Source organism: Saimiri boliviensis, chromosome 5, assembly GCF_048565385.1.
Source record: "Saimiri boliviensis isolate mSaiBol1 chromosome 5, mSaiBol1.pri, whole genome shotgun sequence".
Taxonomy (NCBI): domain Eukaryota; kingdom Metazoa; phylum Chordata; class Mammalia; order Primates; family Cebidae; genus Saimiri; species Saimiri boliviensis.
The window spans coordinates 142,890,599-142,912,674 of record NC_133453.1 but is presented as its reverse complement, the minus strand read 5'-3'; the positions used below and the strand labels follow the sequence as shown (position 1 = coordinate 142,912,674).

Sequence of the window (22,076 nt, the reverse complement as noted above, 5' to 3'; positions counted from 1 at the left end):
CATGCTTCCCAGGTTAATTTCCAACTCCTAGATTCAAGAGATCTGCCTGTCTCAGCCTCTCAGAGTGCTAGGATTACAAAGACGAGCCGCTGCACCTGGCCAATATTTTTAAATAGTTAATTAAATAAATGGCTTGAGAATATTTTGAAAGAATAGCAGCCTTAGGGAGTGTGGAAAACACAGTGAAGTTTCTCCACCAAAAATAAGCGTAACACTGAATAAAACTGTGAAAAACACACGATTTCAGGACTTTAGAAATCAACCAAAGGCAAACATTCAGTAGTGTTTGTTCTAGAAAACCTTGATTCAAGAACAGTGAAAGTCTGTAGCATTTCTTGGTTGGGATGGCTCCTATCCCATCCTACCCCTCAGTCTACAAGAATAGTTTATCAAAACAGGGCTAAGGAAACCAAAAGCTTGGCTACCAGAGAGAGCACCCTCAATTTGAGGTAGGGGATAAAATCCCACAGCTTTGTCACCTAAAAGTGGCAAACTCTGTAAGAAAAAAAAAATGTGTCAACCAAGAATTCTACATACAGGACAACTATCCTTCAATGATAAATTCAAAATAAAGGCATTCTCAGATAAATAAGAAATGATAAAATTGCTAGCAAACCTGCCCTATAAGAAATATTAAAAGGGCTGAAAGAAAATGATTATCAGATGGCAATTCAAAATAACGGAAGGAATCAAGTTCTTTTGAATTTATTACAACTTGCTTTATGGCCTGGCATATGATCTATCCTGAAGAATGTTCTGTTTGCTGCAAAAGAATATGCATTCTGCTCCTGTTGAGTGAAGAGTTACCTTAGTTCAAGTTAGTCAACAAATTTGTTCAAGTTTTCTGTATTTTTAATTGTTCTCAGATGCCAAGAGAGGATTATCAAAATCTTCAACATAATTGAGTTATTTCCTCTTTCAATTCTGTCATTTTCTGCTTCATGTATTCTAGGCCTCTTTTGGTAAGTGCACCTACATTTAGAATTGTTGTATCTTCCTGATATACTGATCCTTTTATCATTATAAATTGTCCCTGCTTATTCCAATATTTCTTGTCTTAAAGTGTATTGTGTCTGTTATTAAAAATAGCAGCTGTTATTAAACAGCTATTGTTTCCTGTTTTAATGGTGTTATCTTCTTCCTTCTTTTTATTTTGGCCTTATTTGTGCCCTTGATCCTAAATTCTATCTCTTCTGACAAAATATAGTTTGGGTCTTACTTTATTATCAAGTTGGAAAACTTCTGCCTTTTGATTGTAGTGTTTAGACTAGTCACATTTAATGTAATTACTGACGTTGTTATATTCACATTTGTAATTCTGCTATTTTTAAAATTACGTCTCATGTCTTTTTGTGTCTCTGTTTTTCCATTACTATTTTTTATCTCATACAGTCATGAACTGCATAACTACGTTTTGGTCAACAACAGACCACAGATGAGACAGTGGTCCCAGACGATTATAATGAAGCTAAAAAACTCCTATCATATAATGAGAGCTGTAGCCATTGTAATAAACCTACTATGCTGTCAGTCATATAAAGAACAGTACATACAAATACAGTACATAATGACTGATAATAACTCTGTTACTGGTTTATTAATTATACTATACTTTTTATTGTTAGAGTGTACTCCTTCTAGTTATTAAAAAAATTAACTGTAAAACAGCCTCGGGCAGGTCTTTCAGCAGACAGTCCAGGAAAAGGCAACGACAGCTCCATGCATGCTACTGTCCCTGAAGACCTTCTGGTGGGATAAGATTTGAGGTGGAAGACAGTGATATTGATTACCTTGACCCTGCGTAGGTCTACACTAATGTGTGTGTTACTGACTCAGTTTTTTTTTGAAAAAAGTCACATTGTGTTGTAATTGCCTACAGTATTCAGTATAGTACCATGCTGCACAGGTTTGTAGCCCAGGAGCAGTAAGTTATACCATATGGCTTAGGTGTGTAGTAGGCTACACTAACTAGGTTTGTTTAAGTGCGCTTCATAATGTTCACACAGCAAAATCACCTAACAACACACTTCTTAGAATATATTCCCATCATTAAGTAATCATGACGGGCTGTAGAAATATTTGTGTATTGTTTTAATTTTCTTTATTCATTTTTTAGCTATACTTCTTGATTTTTCTTTTTTAGTGATTGTTCTAGAAATCACAATACATATTAATCACAATATATTTCAGGTTGATACTGGCTTAATTCTGGGAAAACACAGTAACTTTGCTCCAATATAGCTCTGTTTCCACTTTTCTCATTGTTATGACTATTGCTTTAAACAATCTTTAAGTTTTTTTAAAAAGAAATTAAAATATACATATATTCAGCCTTTTATATTTCACATACATTTACCGTATCAGATAGATCATGTTCTAGAGCTGAGGTTGGTAAATTTTTCTAGTAAAGGGCCAGATGGTAAATACTTCAGGCTTTCCAGGCCATGTACAGATTCTGCTGCATGTTCTTGGTTTTTTTTTTTTGAGATGGAGTTTCGCCCTTGTTACCCAGGCTGGAGTGCAATGGCGCGATCTCGGCTCACCGCAACCTCCGCCTCCTGGGGTCAGGCAATTCTCCTGCCTCAGCCTCCTGAGTAGCTGGGATTACAGGCACGTGCCACCATGCCCAGCTAATTTTTTTTTTTTTGCACTTTTAGTAGAGACGGGGTTTCACCATGTTGACCAGGATGGTCTCGATCTCTCAACCTTGTGATCCACCCGCCTCGGCCTCCCAAAGTGCTGGGATTACAGGCTTGAGCCACCGCGCCCGGCCTGTTCTTGGTTTTTTAAAGTACTCTTTAAAATTTCTAAATCATTCTGAACTTGCAGGCAATTAACAACCACCACAAAAAGGCCACTGGCCAGGTTGGGCCTGTGTGTCACAGTTTGCCAAATGTTAGGATATAAAACAAGTCCTACTAAATTTCCTTTTTAACACTGAAAACATACAAGAATATAATCTGACAACAACAGAATTAAATTGAAAATCAACAACAGGAAGAAACTTGAGAAATGTCCAAACACTTGGAAACTGAACAATACACTTGTAAACAACTCATGGATAAAGAAGAAATTGTGAAGAAAATTAGAAAATATCTTTGAAATGAATGAGAACAAAGAGACAACATATCAAATTCATGTAAAGCAACGAAAGAAGTATTTAACCTGAAATGTGAAACACTACAAAGCTACTCAGCATGATGCCACAAGTGGAAAATTATACACCTGACCTCACATGACAGGTTGCAGCAAAACGCAAGTACACAACACACAGTTTATTCCATGTCTCCAAGAGAGGAAAGACCCTCCCAGTCCTCTTCAGCTGAAATATATCTTTTCTGTGCATGCACAGATGGCCCCACACAAGCAAACCAACAAAGGGTAGTGAAATGGCATGTGTGCAGGCTAAGGACACCAACTGTAGGTTCCCCACTGTGCCCCACATGGGGCCAAGACCTACGTGCATTACTCACTGCGGTTTTTTGTTTATTCTCTGCTTTGTGGTGTAAAGATATTGCTGAAAATGTCAAAAAAGGCCTGCAAATACCTCTGTGGGTAACAATGATAAGAAAAATAGGAAGTATTTGTGTTTATCTACAGCACAGAAAGTCAAGCAGTTGGAGAAACTGGACAGTAGTGCTGTGTGAAATACCTTACAGAAGAGTATGGTGTTGGCCTGGCCACCATATATGACTTGAAGAAACAGAAGGATACAACTCTTAAAGCTCTTTTAATTTATAACAGTTCTCCCTCTCCCTTCTTCATTTTCATGTCTTTCATGGATTTTTGTCTTACAGAAATTTCAACATCCCGAATTTGGTTTATTGTGCCTTCATTGTGTCATTAAAAATACTCAGTTATCCCTTGTTCACTTTTCTTTGGCACGATGACATTATAAGGAGAGGGCTATACACTTCCAATTTCTTCACACTGGGTAGTAGGACATAATGTCTGCTTGTCTCATTTTTAGTGAAGTTAAGATAAACTAGTAAATTCTAGTGTTATCAGCCTGATCCATTCAATACAAAGCTTCCTATCAACTTTTACCTATCAGGAAGCTACTAATGATTTTGCCAAGATGTTTCATTAGAAATTACAAATGCTGGTTTTTAAAATTCCATTATTCCTTCTATATGTATTAACTATAATTATTCCATGTAGGAAAACTCTCCCTTCTTCAAATATTCAGTTACCCTCAAATATAGTTGCTTAAAAAAGGCAGAAAAATGTTTGATTCTTTCCCTTTAAATTTTGAAGAACAAGTTGGTACCATAACAACCTCCAGAGTTTATCAGTAAGTTTTCAAGAGTACCATTACAAACTCATAGATGTTTCTATACCTGATATGTTTCAATACATTTCAATCACTGCTTTTTATGGTTGAAAAGTCCACCCCTTAGTAGCCTCTGACTGATTCTGTTTTCTGGCACAGATGTCCCGAGGGTGCATCTTCTACAAGTTGTGCCTCAAACTCAGCAACCCGGTTCATTTTAGTGGAAAATGGTTTTTAAAGGCTTCAATCTCTTTGGCTTGGAGTTCTTCACCACCTTATTAGCTCACCAGTGCCTTCCAAACAGATTCCCCCAGACTCCCCACCCCGAGCTGTCCTCAAGAGAGGGTTGGTCTGAATTATCTAGTCTTCCAATTCTATAAGCAGAAGTCTTGAGAAAAGAAATTGTAGAACAGAGTACCCAAAAGCTTTGAAAAGACATCTTCCCTCAGTTATATGTCACCCATACAAATAAAGACTAGTTCCTAACAATCAACTAAGCTGGAGTAGAATTCGGAGAGGCTTCAGGAGTGGAGATTCAGATGACACTCTGTTTTTTGAACCCAGGTGTTCATTCCACAAATTTTCTTAATTCGTCAGCCAAAAAACATGCAAAATATCACCCTGAGAGTGGACTTACAGCAAAAGCACAATTAAGAAACTAAATTAAAAATAACCACTAACAAGCCTAATTAGTATATTTACTCATGGCAGCAAAATGAGGATAACACCCACAAACATACAGTCTGTATTCCAGGTTCTTACAGAATGGAATAAACAAGTATTTATACTCCAAGCGCTACGTTTATATATCCAAAACTGAGGTGAGAAGAGAGTGATACTATAGAAGAAAAGACAAGGGCACTATTCCTAAGCAGAATTAATTCTTTCTCTGAGATAGCAAAAACAACCACAAATTTCTTTATTAGTCTGCAGTTGAGCCTCAGATGAGACAGCAGCTCTGGCCAACCCAACCTTGACTGCAGCTTTCTGAGACCCTAAGGCAGATTAGCTAAGCTGTGCTTAGACTACCAATCCATAGAAACTGAGATAATAAATGTGTGTTGTTTTATGTCACTAAGTTTGTGGTAATTTGTTACGTAACGATATATAAATAATACTAAAAGCTAGTACATGATTTTTTTTTTTTTTGGAGACAGGGTCCTACTCTATTGCCCAGGCTGAAGTGCAGTGAAGCATTCATAGGTCACTGCAACCTCACATTTCTAGACTCAAGCAATCCCACCTCAGCCTCCCAAACAGCTGGGACTACAGGCACGTGCCACCATGCCTAAGTTTTTTATTTTTATCTTTTGTAGAGACAGGGTCTTATTATGTTGCCCAGGCTGGTCTTGAATTCCTAGCTTAAGCGATCCTCCCACCTCGGCCTCCCAAAGCGCTGGGATTATAGGTGTGAGCCACTATGCTCTGTCACTAGTACATGATTTTACTTTCCTCAATCATATAAAATATTTGAAAGACTTTTTTTTTTAAGACTAAGTATTTCTGTTAATAGCTTAGAAAAAAAACACACTGTACTAAGAATCATAAGACTTAATATAAGTCTCAATTCTACCTTACTAAGTCACCTTGGGTAGGGTTCATAACCTCTCAGAGCCTTGAGATTTCTTATTTATAATCAGGGATAAAACTTGCCCGATTGGTAAAAGAAAATGAGTGAGACACTGGGAAAATTATAAAGCACTAAATAAGCCAAAACCCAACTGCTTCTTTTCAACAGTTCTGCTGCCACTCTAGTGCAAGCCATCATCATTTCTTGTCGGGGTTATTTTGGCAGATTCCTAACTTGTCTCTCAGTTTTTGTTGCTGGCCCCTCCTTTACAGTTATCTGAGTCATTCTTTTAAACATAAATGAGATCATATTACTCCTCTGCTCAAAATCCACCAGTGACTTCCCCTCATATCCAGAATAGAATCCACAGTGACCAAGGTCACACATAATTAAGTCTTTACTGTTAACAGGTATAGAATATTGCACCTTAGCAAGATTTTCAATCACAGGATCTTTAGTTTCCCTTTAAAAATAAGATGAGTGTTGAAAGTCAGGAAAACAAAGGCAAGGCTAGTGACAGAGGAACTATGAGCCAGTCTTCATGGAGTGTGGACTCTAAGAGGTTAGGAATAAAGGAAGGCAAAAAACGAGATGAGGAACAGGGTAAATTTATTGAGTACACACTTTTGATCTGAGAACTTTTCTATACGTAACAACTTTTACATTTTAAAAAATGAATGAACTGGATTAGAATCTTCGGTCTCTCATGCTAGGACTGGGCATCCATCCGCCTTATTCAGATATTCAAAAGGAGAGGAATAGATCTTTTTTAAAACTATTTTTATAGATCAGTAATGTTCTGACCACTTCAGTTAAGAATTTTTTGATATTTAGTATTCCTTCTTATTTACACTTTTGAACGGTATTTACAGGATGGGAAATCTTCCTTGTCCTAAAGTCCACGGGATTTGACAACTTAAGTTAATATTAAATCCACTTTGTTCCACGCATGATATGGACCCTGCACACTGTATCTTTCTCCATATCTGACTCACAGTGTCTCAAGTATCGGAACCGTTCATTTCTGTCAAAATCTAGTAAAAGATGAGATAAACTCTCTCTCTCCATGAAAACATGCTTCAGAATTACCTGCCTCCAGTGTTTACACACAGTTTAAAGGCAATCAAACAAAGATCACCAGAGTGAACAGCGGGCCCCATTCTGACAATAAATGGCAGAGGCTGAATAAATACATAATGGCTTGAAGGAGAAAAGAAGGAGACTAATCCTCAGGGCTTCAAGGCTCTTCTCCAAATTCAGAGTCAATAGACCTTAAAAGGACCAAAGATGTGCCAGACAAGATGCACCAGCAAGAAGGAAAAGTGTCAGTGGATAGGAAAGCAGCCCACACACAAACACTCAGCAAGGAAACTGCTGCAGACCAACCTCAAGTGCTAGCGTGACACAGAACCCTCATGACCCACACAGTACAGGACAGACAATAGGCACCAAGGTCACCCAGCCAAGCCGGTGCCACAGCCAAGGTATAAGACTAGGCTTCTTTTAAAACCTGTCAGAACTTTCTTTCATTTCCTCACACAGAAGCACAATACGTATTTGTATTATTGACTCCTTTATATTATGCTATATGGAAGCATATTACAAATACATAAAAATCATTTAACAAAACTAACAATAATTTTCATACATTATTTACCCGAAAGAGAGAGCTTTTAAGCACTGTCAAAAAATGCGAAATTAAAAACACAAATATGAAGGGTAATTTTTAATTTTGGAAAAGGAAAACAATATGTCATTTTGTGTGTATGCGTATTTAAACCAAACTGACTTTATTTAGGTGGCAGCGGGTTAGCCGAGCTCCTTTAAATAGTTAGGGATTTGCAAAGTGCAAAGCTCATGTAACATCATCTGTGTTTTCCTCAAATCCCCATCGGTCCATTTGCTTAAGAAACCCATGCTTCCTGGCGGCGTGCTGGCATACCAAACCTGCCCAGTCGTGCATAATTTTATTTCTGTTACTAAATTAGGAAACTGAGTGGGCAATGTCTGGGCCAACAGCAAAGAGAAGTGGCTCAGCATCATCAGCCTGCGAGTCTCCCTAAAAGCCACATCATTACAACATATTTAATTTTTAATTAGAGATACCAAAGTAATTTAGCCTAATGCACAATACTAAGAAATAATTAAATGACGATAAAGGGAAAGATCCAAATGTTTAACAAAAGTATTCTTCTAAATAGCCTTAATCATGATGTTAAAAATAAATGAACTACTACCAATCAAGGCTTAATTTCTCAATGACTGATATTAAAATACTGCCCTCTTTTTCTAAGTGATGAAGGAGAAATGTGAAGTTACCCACCACAATTCTTACAAAGATATACTAATATACTTTACGTAGAGCTTAGTTTGAACATTCAAGGAGATTTGACTGGGAAACACAAAGAAGGATTTCAAGAAAACAAAGCCACTGTTTTTATATTCAAATCAATTTATAAGTGACAGAAAAATATAGGAGGAAAAGTAGTAATATTCCTCTTTCCAAATTTTACTGGCCCCTAACTAGCATATGACAGGGTTTTTAAAAAAAGATAGTAGGTATTAACATTCCTTAAAGTATTTTAAACAAACGCTGATATTTCATGGAAAGCTAAAACTTGAATCCTGAAGCTGTTAGGAGAATTTTAGTTTTATCGATATCAGAAATACTTTTTTCTTATAAACATTTTGTTAAATTCAAACATTAATAACATTTTCTTAATTTCAAAGTAGCATTTGTTTTACTTTAGTTCTGTAAAAAAATAAAAAATTAAATATGTGCTAGAAAATCTACATCTTTATATAGATGATTTATGTAATTAAATACCAGAATTTCAAAATTACAGAAAACTTAAACAAAGCTTCAGTGCTGTAAAAGCCCTGAAAAACTTGTCAACCGTAACTAAAAAAAAGATGTTCACAATATTTACTACCATTTAGCAAGAGAGAAAACTCATTCATATTTATAAAAAAGCCTGAAAGATGAACTCTTCCAATAACCATCCTGGCTGCTGGCATGCCTTCATCTAGTCTCCTTTTATATAGGTATTTACATGATCTCTAGAGGACAGGAAAATACACCTAGCTCATCTGATATGTGAGCAGGACCAGAAGACTGGGGTGGGCCACACAGTCTCAACTCTCTCCCTATAATGCTGGTATGAGGCACATTGCTGTGGAGGCCCAACAAAATTAGAGTAACAAGGCTAAAATCTTAAGTATTTCTATATAAATAAATAAAAATAAAAGAAATAGACCGAGTGATTAGAAATTATACAGAATAGGGTTGTGATCTCCACAGATCAATAAATGGTCTTTTGGACCCTCATCCTTGTTAATATTGCTACCCATATACATAAAGAAATATATATAAGGCCGGATGCAGTGGCTCACACCTGTAATCCCAGCACTTTGGGAGGCTGAGGTAGGTGGATCATTAGATCATTTGAGGTCAGATGTCTGAGACCAGCCTGGCCAACATTGTGAACCCGTATCCATTAAAAATACAAAAAAATGAGCCAGGTGTGGTGGCACACACCTGTAATCCCAGCTACTTGAGAGGCTTAGGCATGAGAATCACTTAAACCCAGGAGGCAGAGGTTGCAGTAAACCAAGGTCATGCCACTGAAGTCCAGCACACCTGTAATCCCAGCTACTTGGGAGGCTGAGGCACAACAATCCTTTAAACCCAGGAGGCAGAGGTTGCAGTGAAGCAACATCATGCCATTGCATTCCAGCCTAGGGGACAGAGTAAGACCCTGGGGAGGGGAGGGAAGAGTAGGGGAGGAGAGGGGAAAAAGAAAGAAACTGAGAGAGAAAGAAGGATGGGAGGGAGGGAGGGAGGGAGGAGAAAAGAAAGAAAAATAAATGGAGTGCCAGAAAAAGGAAAAATAAATTTTGCTCTTCAAAAAACACCCCAATTAAAAAAAAATACACAAACCATAGACTGAGAAAAAAATTTGCAAATCATAGATCTGATAAATGATTTGTATCCAGACAATTACAGGGGCTGACAAACTTGCTGTAAAGGCCTATTTAGTAAATATTTTAGGTTTTGCAAACTATATGGTCACTGTCACAACTATTCAACTCTGCCACTGTAGCATAAAAGCAGCCCTAGACAATGTAAACGAATAGGCATGGCTGTGTTCCAAAAACCTTCATTTACTAAATCAGATGAAGTGCCAGATTTGGTCCACAGGTCAGAGTTTTCTAATCCTTGGTCTCTAGCATATCTGTACAGGTTCTCTGATTCTGATTCTCTGAGAGCTTATTTTGCAATCTTGTAAACTATAAATAACTGATAGCAATGTAAATAATCCTTGTTTATAAATACGCACATAAATTACATCCAGTGGGGAGATAATGCTCTGTGGAAAAAACCATCTTTGCCTCCATTTGAATATTCATTTATATTCTTTTTTTTTTTTTTTTTTGAGATGGAGTTTTGCTCTTGTGCTCCAGTCTGGAGTGCAATGGCATGATCTTGGCTCACTCTAACCTCCGCCTCCCGGGTTCAAGCGATTCTCCTGCCTCAGCCTCCTGAGTAGCTGGGATTATAGGCATAAGACACCACACCCAGCTAATTTTTGTATTTTTAGTAGAGATGGGATTTCACCATGTTGGCCAGGTTGATCTTGAACTCCTGACCTCAAGTGATCCACCCACCTCGGCCTCCCAAAGTGCTAGGATTACAGGCATGAGCCACTGCGCCTAGCCCATTTTTCTATTCTTGATCTATAAATGTGTTTGTTCTAGGGATTCTCCTTGAATTGGTTATAACATTTCATCAATTTACTCATTAGTGAGTTAAATAAAAGCTTTACCACACTTTAATTTTTTTTATCTGTATGGGAGTCACAATCTTAGCTATTTAGTCAAAATTATCCATTAACACAAGTATACATTAAGAACTCTTACAACACAATAAAAGAATAAACAACTCAATTTTAAAATGGCTAAAAGATATAGTTAATATTTGCCAAAGAGATGGCAAACAAACCTGTGAAAAGGTCCTTAGTCTTTAGTTATTAGTGAAATGCAAATTTAAAACACAATGAGATGCCACTATACAGCAACTAGAATAGCTACAATAAAAAAGACTAAAGATACCAAATGTTAGCAAGGATGAGAAACTGGAACCCTCATACATTGCTAGTGGGAATGTAAAATGGTAGAGCCACTTTGGAAAACAGTTTGGCAGTTTCTTTCAAAGTTAAAAATATATCCATCAATTCTACTCCTAGGTATTTATCCAAGAAAAAGGAAAACATATGCCCACAAACAGCCTGTACACAAATGTTCACAGCAACCTTACTCCTAAGAGCCCAAACTGGACACAGCCTAAATAAACAACTGCTGAATAAACCAAATATGGCACAGCCACACAATAAAACATTACTAAGCAATAAAAGAAACAAGCTACTAAAACATGAGATTATACACATTTACATGAAATTTCTGGAAAGACAAAAAGCAAGATCAGTGGTTGGTTGCCGGTAAGAACATAGGCTAGCAATAACCAGGCACTAGGAACCTTTTGCAACGAAGGTAGTATACTAAAACTAGACTGTAATGAGGGTTCCTAAACTGTGGACATTGAATCAAGTTAATCAATTATACATGTAAAATGATGAATTTTATAGTATGTTAACTGTACTTCAACAAAGCTATTAAAAAACCAATAGCTTAAAAAATTATTAACTCATATCAAGAACAAAATTATTGACAGTGTAATAAAGTTTAACAAGATATTATTTAGATGGCATTTAAAAGGGCATTTAGGGAAAAAAGTGATGTATAGAATACACATTGTAAATCAGTATATATAATGTCCTGGGGATAAGGAAATCAAGATTCTCTTTCCTGCTATACCATTATGTATCATAATTTTACACGTTTCTGATTTAGAAGTAGTTAGAAATTTAAACTACACCTAGGAAACAAACACCGGTAATATGTAAACTCTCACATCCTATTATGTCATCTCTTTTAGCAGCAGAAGCAAATTTTCAAAGGCATCCTTTTAAGTCTTCCATAAAATCAAACCTGCTAGACCTAGTATAAATTTTAAAATCTTGAGTTTTACTGGTAGGATTAGGATGAATACCAGAATCCATCAAGTAAAAATTTACCTACCACACTGGATGAGAAAATGGAGACACAGAGGGATCAAGTAACAATAATTTTATAGGCTTTTGCTTTATTGAAGGTTAGTACTTAAAGATGTGTGGAATTCCAGTTGTGGGAAACTTCAATAGCTTTATCTATAAAGTTCAAAAGCGATTTCACAGGATATCATAAGCAAACCAAGAATATTCAAATAGATATGGTGGTTGGTATTTTAGAAAAAAAACTAAGAAGTACAGAATAGATAAAATTATTAACTATGATTTATAAAGTCGATGTTAAGAGCCTCAAAAGAAAAATGTTAAAATGTTCACTTTTCCCTTTTACTTAAAAATCAGTAGTATTCCACAGTCTATATTTAATATAACACTCACTTAAAAACAATACAAATATTTGACTCTTAGATTGCTAAATAACTGAAATAATGTAGGGATTTGGTCTATGTAAAATACATATTCAACTATGCTATTGGATCTTCTCACTTAAAGAGAACGAGTTATGGGACTTCCATCTCTGAACAAGAGCCGCTCCTTTGATGGATACAAATACTGCAAGAAAACACCCTGTGCATATAAAACAGTAATGGTAATTCTTCTTTCACAGGTTATGTACTCGGCTGTACAGAAAAATTACATCACAGTACTAAATCTTGAACATGTATTATTCAGTCTCCTAGTGATATCAGGTAATAGAAGAATAGCACCACAGAAATCCTAATTTTGGTTCAGGACATATATAACAATATGCATATTTGTGCACGCTTTTATTTTATTTTGACAGAGTGTCACTCTGTCACCCAGGCTAGAGTGCACTGGCACAATCTTGGGTCACTGCAGCCTCTACCTCTTGGGTTCAAGGAATTCTCATGCCTCAGCTTATTGAAGGGCTGGCATTACAGGCGTGCACCATCACGTCTGGCTAATTTTTGTATTTTTAGTAGAGACGGGGTTCACCATGTTAGCCAGGCTGGTCTTAAACTCCTGACCTCAAGTGATCTGCCCGCCTTGGCCTCCCAAAGTGCTGGGATTACAGGCACAAGACACGGTGCCTGGTCTACTGTGCATACTTTAAAAAATATTTTCCAATGTACGTTTGTTCTGCTTTAGATTAAACATTATTTTCAGTCTGTAAACAGAAAATTATAAGAATTCTTTGATTACTCAATTGAATATTTTAATAATTAAAACTTTAATCTCATATATGAGACTTGTTCTCTCCTTCATAAAACTATGCATTTATATTTTAAAACTAGGTAAAAATGGATAAAGAAAAATTCTAAGACTTCGTATTACTATAAACATCCATATTTATCTTCCAGCATTTTTCAACATACTTTTCAATTATTTTGACATCTCAGGATAATGACTATGAAATTACAGTAAAAACCATCTCATTTTAAAAAATGGAATCATGTTAGAACCTAAACACCTAAGAAAATAGTATGACTTCTGTAAAACATGTTATTAAAAAAAAATTAGTCACTAATACTAGTATGTAAATTCACACTAAAGTGAAGAATGTCAAACTTCTGAAATTTAAAAAAGTCATCAAAACAGCTCTGCCAGACTTTAATTCTCCTTCCAATTATGTCAGGAGTAGAGATGTCAGCAGATCCAGCTAAGAAGTAGATCAGACATATAATCAACTAGTGATATTTATTATAAGCATATAAAGATATTCATTTTTCAAGCCCTTCCTCACTTCCACAACCAGTTTTGACTTCATGTTTTCTAACTACCTACAAAAATGCAGTGAAAACCAAAACTTCTCAGAAACATCAAAGTATCTGCTTAAAATGTCGACTTTTAATAAAAGGATTAATAAAAAGGATTAAACAACTACTATGCACATTGAATGGGGGGTTCAAAACAAACAATGTCAAACAACATTGTAAAAATTACTTCTCTTACATCAACCCTTGGCAAGTCATAAAGCTTTTCACTCACTAAAGCAATTTTTAACTCTAAACTTACTAGCAGAACAGCAATCTGATTTAAATTAAAATCTTTAACAAGTTAAAATGTAATTACAGATGAAGTAAAGCAACAGCATGTTCAAATAAGTGAAAAATAAAACATTTTGCATATTAAATATATTAACTTTTAAAAAATGCTTATTTGGTCTCTATATTATATATAACTACATTTGAAATCTATATTAAATCCATGTATATAATACATGTAGATATACTATATTAATTTTTCTTAACAATTTACATGGAATCATAATTTTCTGATGATGTCACAAAACAGTATCTTGAAATCAAGGTAGAAAAATCAACTGCATCATTTCAATATATTGAAATTAAGGTAGAAAAATCAGCCATAACTGTAAAATAATTATACATGAACATACTATCTTTGTTAACGTAATATCTAAAACCTACTTTTGCCAAAGTTTAGTTAATAAATGTAATACATCAAACCACTATTCACATATTTTAAAACTTGAAAGTTCTTTAGTAAAAACAAAATATTAAACCATATTTTGCCAAGATAGCAAAAGGTATGGTAGGAATTACTCCATGCCACCGCTAAAATATTGTAGGCTGATTTAGATACAAAAATAACAAGGCCAGGCATGATGGCTCACTCCTGAGTTCCCAGCACTTAGGGAGGCCGAGGCAGGCAGATTGTCTGAGGTAAGGAGTTCGAGACCAGCCCATCTCTACTAAAAATATAAACATCAGCCAGGCATGGTGGCACATACCTGTAATACCGGCTACTTGAAAGGCTGAGGCAGGAGAAGCACTTCAGCCTGTGAGGCAGAGGTTGCAGTGAACCAAGATCAAGCCTCTGCACTACAGCCTGTGGGACAGAGCCAGACTCCATCTCACAATTAGATCTCTGAAGTCTCATTAATAGGTTAGGTCTAATAAAACACATCTTCTCAAGAAAATTCACTTGAGGAGACTAAAAACACTTCTATATTTATCAGGTTTTTAAAAATGTCCTCAATTCCTGGTATTCATCATAAACAAATTGTTAGGAACTCACTATAAGCTGCTATCATGCAACCACAACATTTTCAGCCATTTATTTAAATGAAGGGTTTTACCCGGGAAATAGCTGGTCAAATCTGTATTTGAGAGAGAATCCTGGAAGCAGTGTGAATGACAGATTATGAGATGGACACATTACAGTGGAAAATACCCACACCAAACCATTTGCTCCTGCATACCACCCTCCCACCAGCTTAGTCCTCACACATCACACCTGCCCTCCTTAACTGACCTCAGTGCTGTCATCACTGCTTCCACACAGCGCCAAGCCTATAATACACCATGCTGTCATGAATTAATTCTATAAGAAGTACTGTGTGTGAAGTGAATCGCGATCACTTGGGTTATGGGGTTAGTTGCTTTTAAATCTTTTCACAAAGGAACAGGCCCTGGAAAGGAGCTCAATGTGCCTTAGGTAGTAAGCATGATTGATGGTAGAGGCTTTCCAAGTCTGAGCAACCAACTTTTCTTCTTTTGCCTTTTTTTAAAGTATTGCTGTAATGAACTTTTGTTTTTTAGACATCTGGCAAGTTTCCCACCATTTCGCATTACACCTTTCCTAAAAAGGAGTATTTTCTGTATTTATTTGACACTGAGAAGGATACATGGTCCGGAAAACTTTTTTCTTTTAGAATAATTTTAACAGCCATTTTTATCCTAAGGTTTTGCCAAATTTTCAAAGCTTGTAGAAGTTTGTAAATAATATTTAAAAGCCTTAACTCCATTTGTAAGTTTTACAATAGTTGATAGTTTATCTATAGTAAACATATTTTCCTGAATATCTGTTTTATCTTATCTGTTATACCATAATTTTATATAAAAATCTAAATTAAAAATCTGTTATTATAAAGTTAATATATGTATATTTAATTATACTATAAAGTTATTTTACTAATAAAGTACTATATCTGTTACAAAGTTACAATTAATAAGGTAACTTTAGGTCTATAAAAGTCATTGAGGGCCAGGCATAATGGCACACACCTTTAACCCAGCATTTAGGGAGGCCAAAGCAAGAGGATCACTTGAGTCCAGGAGTTTGAGACCATCCTGGGCAACAAAGCAAGACCCCACGTCTACCAAAAATAAAAATAAAAAGAAAAGAAAATTAGTCAGGCAGGGTGGTGCATGCCTATAGTCCTAGCTACTCAGGAGGCTGAGACAGGAGAATGCCTTGAGCCTAGGAGGTCAAGGCTGCAGTGAGCTATGATTACTCTACTGCACTCCAGCCTGGGTGACAGAGTGAGATCCTGTCCCTAAAAAAAATAAAATAAAAAATGAAATTACTGAAAGAACAAGTTCTGAATATGAGTTTAGGGCTCTGGTAGATAATTTTTTAATTTTTGGGGGATGGAGGTCTGCTCTTGTTGCCCAGGCTGGAGTGTAATGGTGTCATCTCAGCTCACTATAACCTCTGCTTCCTGGGTTTAAGCGGCTCTCCTGCCTCAGCCTCCTAAGTACCTGGGATTACAGGTGCCCACCACCATACCTGGCTAATTCTTTTTGTATCTGGTAGATAATTTATTCATTTATTCAGTGGTCATCTAGCAAACCGAGGCAGATTGTTAGATTTTATCCCTCCACACATTAGTTGTCAAAATGGGTATCTGAAGCTCTCGGCCCTGTGTACCAAGATGATCACTAGCTACAATATGACACTCAGTGCTTCTTTCTCCTCTCCGTCTAATCTCTTCTTTGGAAGTACTGCATGCAGTTTAAATATTAGACAATAAAATATTATAAGCTCCCTTGAAGTCTGGGTCCAGATTTTGTTCTCCTTGGTGCCCACTTTCTCTAGTACATAGCATGGTATACTTTGCAGCAGTAAGTATTATTTCGTTAAGCAGATGAAATAGTAAGTCCCCCCCAGTCAGGCAGATAACCGCACAAAATAGAGAAAATCTATTTACATATATTGCTGACCACACATATATAGCCCGGTGACACCAGAAGGATGCTCTGCCAGAGATTAATTTTTTAGATTCTTTTTTAGTGAGAGAAGTGCTAGCTAGTTATTTTGCCAGACTGATGTGTAATCAGTGAAAAGCTGAGTCTCCCAGAAGAGTAAATCACCCAAAATTACCATGGTATCTGCATAAGGAGGGTAATATGGGGTGAAGAGCCTTGAATATCTGGGGACAGGAGGCACAATAACACACTTCGTGTTTTGAGAATTCAAAATGAGAGCTGCTCTGTTCTCCTTTTGAATTGATCACACAGTATGTAGGCAAAATGGAAATGATAATGAAACGAGGGCTAACTCAATGTTCCTGGGCCACCTGTCATTCCTAGAAACTGTAACACAGGGAATTCAAATATGGAGCTCCTGGTCCCAGGCTTGTGACTACAAGGTGGGATCAGCACCTCTGAAAAATCACTGCAGCCTGTGCCAATACACTCTCAACAAACAAGGTAGTAAGCAACAGTGGAAGCCCTAGAGGGACCATGCCCTGGTTGTTTTTATGTCCTCTGTAAGAAAAAGGCTGATCCACTCCTCACCTCCACATGAGACCAGTAAGCACAGAGGTTTCACAACAATTCAGGTGGCAATGGGACAGATCTAAGAAAGGATACAAAATTCCATGCCTATAAAGCTACAGAGGTTCAACTGGAGAAAACATAAATTTTAAGAAAAAAATGAGAATAAATTTGGCTACACTTGAAGCCTGAGTTTTAGGAACAACATACGCTAGTTATATGAGGTACACATTTCTGTCTGTGCATACTTTCAGCCATTAAAACACAACAGATTCATGCTTTTAACTTGGGCTAAAAATCTTTCCCTTCTTGGTATGCAAAACAACTTTTCGAGGATAAAAGTATTTTTTTAAAATAGGCTGATTTATATGCCAGATGTAAGCAACATTTTTTCTGACTGCTGGCTACTTTTTGTTGTTACTATAACCTTCTCTCACGGTAATTCAGAGTATTTACAGCAAATCACAAAGGTGTTAGGTTTCTTTCGACTATCAAAGATTGGCTATTCTTTCCGTCTCCTCAAACATCATTGAACTTTGTGGTGTTCAGAAAGGGGCCCCTACACTGATGGAAGCCTTTCCCCAATAATCCTTTATTTGTAGGTACATAGTAATTCTCTTCATAATAGATTACATAACTTTATATAATCAAATTACAAAATGTCATTGGAAGAAAATTAGTTTTGTTTAAATATATTCTATGACAAATAATGTTACAGTTTTGATGCCAGGTATAAGGAAAAGCAATACATAAATGTTTTAAGCGTTACATGCTTAACAGCAGCAACAACAAAAAACATAGATATGAAAGAATGCGGGGAAACAATCAGATGACAAGTTAAAGGACATCTAATAGGACTTCTACTTCCAGACATGACAGCGTAACTGATACCAAATGTGCCTTCCACTAACACACAATAACCTACTTAAAAACATATGAAGCAAGTGTTTTCAAGCAATGGACAGGCAATCCTTAAAATCTAGGGAACACAAGAGGCGAGCCCCATGTTGGACCTGAATTTCTGCCATGGGGCATATTTTGGGCCACAGCACAGGTAAGTGGAACCTAAACAGCTCCAGTCTCACAGAACTGAAGAGGCAAAGATCAGAGTTGGGGGCAAGTGAAGCACCTGGAAGACACAGGGCACCAAAGATGAAAGGCTGTGAGAAGGTAAAGAGGGTGCTATGACCTCAATGTTTGTGTCCTCACCTCTAAATGCATATGTTGAAATCTGGTCACCAATGCAATGATATCAGGAGGTGGGGCCTTTGGGAGGTCCTAAAGGTGAAATCCTCATGAGTGGAATTAGTGCCCTTACAAAAGATGCTTCAGAGAGTTGCCTTGCCCCATTCTACCACATGAGAACATGGTGAAAATGTGTCATTTATGAATCAGAAAATAAGCCCTCTCCAGATACTAAATCTGCTGGCACCTTGATCTTGGACCTCCCAGCCTCCAGAATTCAGCAATACCTTTCTGTTGTTTATAAGATACCCCATTTATAGTATTTGTTTACAGCAGCCTGAATGGATTAAGAAAGAGAAGCATAAAAGTTAGCATACTGGAGAGCATAAAAGAAACATTAAGTTGAAGTCAGATCAACAGACATCTTCTGATCTTGAGATAAGGGCAAAAAAGATTAAATTAAAAAAAAAAAAAGTTCAGTGACCTGTAGAAGAATACCAAATTATCTAATGTGTGTAACCAGAGGAGCTCCAGAAAGAGATGAAACGCGGAACAGAAAAATATTTGAAGAAATAACAAGAGGAAACTTGCCAATTTGGAAATAAAGAAAACCCCAAGAAGGATAAATGTAAAAAATCCTCTATCAAGACACATCATATGCAAACTGCTAACGCCAAAGATAAAGAGAAAAGATAAAGGTTAAAGAGAGAATCTTAATGCAGCCATAGAAAAAGACACAGGGTACAACGATACAAATTACGGCTGACTTCTCATCAGAAACAATGGTGGCCAGGAGACAATGGAAGATCTTCCTTAAAGTGCTCAAAGAAAAAAATCTTGTCAATTCAGAATTTTATTTCTAGAAAAAATATTCTTCCAAAATGAAAGTGAAATAACATTTTTGCATAAAGAAAAACTGAGATAGTCCACTGCAAGTAGAATGGCACTAAAACAAATACTAAAGGAAGTACTTCAGGCTGAAGAGAAATGACAGATGGAAACTAGATCTAGAGGAAAAAATGGGCAGGTGCAGTGGCTCACACCCACCTGTAATCTCAGTGATTTAGGAGGCCAGGAGATTGAGATCAGCTTGGGCAATACATAGAGACTGTGACTCTTAAGAAAAAAAAAGAATGAAAAGCACAGAAAATGGTGAATATTCAGGTAAATTTTTTAAAAAATATTTTAAAGACATGCAAAAATAACTATCTTACGGCATTTACAACATATATTGAAATAAAATATATGACACAGTAGTTACAAAAGGAGAGTAAAAGGAAGTATATTATTGTAAAATATGCATAACAATATATAAATGCATACTATTAACATGAAATGGTACAATAGTCTAAATGTAATAAGTTAAGGGAGCATATTGTAAACCTAGAGAAAAGCCAATGGAGGAAATTAAATGGAACACTAAAACATACTCAAGTAATCCAAAAATAGAAAAGAGGCAACGAGGAACCAAAAACAAATTGTGGAAGCCAGTTGGGAAGAAGGGGGACTTAATTCCAATTTGAAAATGGAAACTCCAAGAGATCATCACTCTCACCCTAAAACAAGCTGAATAAAAACCCATCAGAGACCGAGGACTTGGGGATATCTAAATCAACTCCAAAGAGTGAGAAGTACATTTTAAAAGAGAAAAGATCCTCAGCTTCTATCACCCCTGACTGAAATAGAGGTGGGAAGAGAAATCTGTCACAGAAAAGGGTTAAAGAGAAACCATATGTGGACATACTCCTGTAGAACCCAGAGGATCCGTAGGTACAGAAAGACTGTGCTATTAATAAATCCCTCTGCTCAACAGACACACACACACACACAAACACATACACTTTGTCCCACCAACCTTTACCAAAAATGAGGGTAAGAAAAGAGAGCGAGAGCTGAAATAATCTCCTCAGTGTACCCTAGGCTTCCAGCAAGGAAAAACTTGGAGGACAGGCGATAACAGAAAAGCCAAGAGAAACTTCTCAGAGGCAAGACCCACCTTCACAGAGTACAGGGCAATGATAGTCAACCTTTACAGGCCAACGATGGAGCAGTAGGGCTGAAAGAGCTCTCAAGGCACAGAAAGCCAGAAGCCAAACAGGAGAGCAAAAAGAATTCCTCAGCCACTGACCCTGCTGGCAGTGGGTCTTTAAAGCAGGAGGATATCTCCTGTAATTCAAAAAGATTTGGAATAGCCCATAAATACATGAGAAGGTGCTAAACAACATTAGTCGAGTGAGACACGTGAAAATTAAATAAAATTTTTTAAAAAATGCAATACTACTTCACACCCACTACGGTGGCTAAAAAAACAAATAGACAACACCAAATGTTGGCATGAATGTGGAGTAAATGCACCTCTCACTTATCACTAACAGGGTAAAATGGCATAACCACTTTGAAAACTAATGGGAAAATTTTAAATATTGGATATAAAATTATATTCAAAAGTCTTTCAATAACAACAAAGAAACATGGTAAAATGTTAAGTATTTTAAGAGAATATAACATGTGACAAATCTGCATATAATGGCATGGACTATGGAGAAGGGGCTTACCAAAAAGGTATCAACTGGTACCTACTGTTATCAAATAAGGACAACATCACAGACCCTCGCATGTCTTTCCCACATTTAGAATACTCTCCTGTAGTATGTCTCCAAACATAATCCAACATTTAAGGGATGTATACTTAGCCCCTTACATACTTATATCATACCATCTGAAATCACCTCATGAGATGTATAAGGTGAATCAAATCATTAGTAAGACCTAGTTCACTGCTACTCACGGTGGTCAAGAAAAAATAAAGCCTATATACATGCCTCAATCAAAAGTTCCTATCCAAAATGTATTAACTAGTAATGTATATAATTTTATTCAAAACAAGCAAAAGCAAACACAAATAGAAACCAAGCTAGGAAAATAAAATCACAAGTATATGGCTCAAATTTACTGTGTAACAGGTGAAATATAAATTAATTATATGGAAGTGGTCAGGAAACATATACCCTTCACTGGTTATTTGGAAGCAGTCAGTGGTATTAGAAGTAAATCCTTAACCTGTAAGAATATATAATGGAAGGAAATGACCATATGCTACCACATCATGTTTTTATATTACAGGAAAAGAATATTACAACACACAGAATAATGTTATCACAGAATTGTTTTTTGTGGGGGGGTGGTGGGGGTGGGGACAGAGTCTTAAACTCGGTTGTCCAGGATGGAATGCAATACTACAATCAACAGTTTACTGCAGCCTTGATCTCCTGGGCTCAAGCTACTCTCCTGCCTCAGCCTCCCAAGTGGTTAGGACTAAGGCATGTGTCACCACCTGTGGCTAATTTTGTTGTTGTTGTTGTTGTTGATTTTTAATAGAGATAAGGCATCACTATGTTGCCCTGGCTAGTCTCAAACTCCTGGCTTCAAGTGATCCTCTT

General features: G+C 36.6%; 1 protein-coding gene across 7 annotated transcripts in view; it reads right to left on the bottom strand.

Annotated features, from left to right (window-relative positions):
• Positions 1–22,076, bottom strand: part of LRRC28 (leucine rich repeat containing 28) — a 133,938-nt gene that overhangs the window by 80,067 nt on the left and 31,795 nt on the right. The gene's annotated exons all lie outside the window — the stretch shown is intronic.